The 525-nt window shown below is 63.0% G+C and overlaps 1 protein-coding gene across 1 annotated transcript in view; it reads left to right on the top strand.

Annotated features, from left to right (window-relative positions):
• MXI1 (MAX interactor 1, dimerization protein) overlaps positions 1–525 on the top strand; it is a 78,899-nt gene that overhangs the window by 506 nt on the left and 77,868 nt on the right. The gene's annotated exons all lie outside the window — the stretch shown is intronic.

Below are 525 nucleotides of genomic sequence, written 5' to 3'. Positions count from 1 at the left end.
CCCGTCCCCCGGCACCTCCGTCGCCCTGGGGTGCCCCCACCCCCAAACAGGCCGGTCGGGCCGGGCAGCGCCCGCAGCTCGCCCCGGACCCGCCGTCCTGCGCCCGGGAAACTTGGCGAGGGGCACGTAGCTACAGGGAAACTTTAGGATCTCGCAGGAAACAATAGTTGGGGAAGAAGGTGTGGGCTGTTGTGTGAGGTTTCTTTATTTTCCCGGAGACGACTTGGGAGCGAGCGCGCCCGGCTGGGAAGGCAAACGCCTGCCTCNGATTCAGGTGGAGAACAGGGCCGGGGAGGGGGTGGTTCTGGGAGCCCCACCCCGGCCTGGCCTCCTTTTTTGTATTTGTTTGTTTCATTTTTGCCTCTGTCTGCTGGGTCCCTCAGTGCTCCCAGGCGGTCGACTCGGCGTCCTAACGGGGGCACGTGTGTGCGGTGTCTCCAGCACGGTCCTCACAAATAATAGCCGCGAGAAGGGTGGAAGGGCCGAGGCAGATAAACCGATAGACTGGAGAGAAAACCAGGCTGT

This window comes from Crocuta crocuta, unplaced genomic scaffold (genome assembly GCF_008692635.1).
Source record: "Crocuta crocuta isolate KB4526 unplaced genomic scaffold, BGI_CrCroc_1.0 scaffold328, whole genome shotgun sequence".
Lineage (NCBI taxonomy): Eukaryota > Metazoa > Chordata > Mammalia > Carnivora > Hyaenidae > Crocuta > Crocuta crocuta.
Note: the sequence above shows the minus strand (reverse complement) of the source record. Positions and strands in the feature narration are given on the sequence as shown.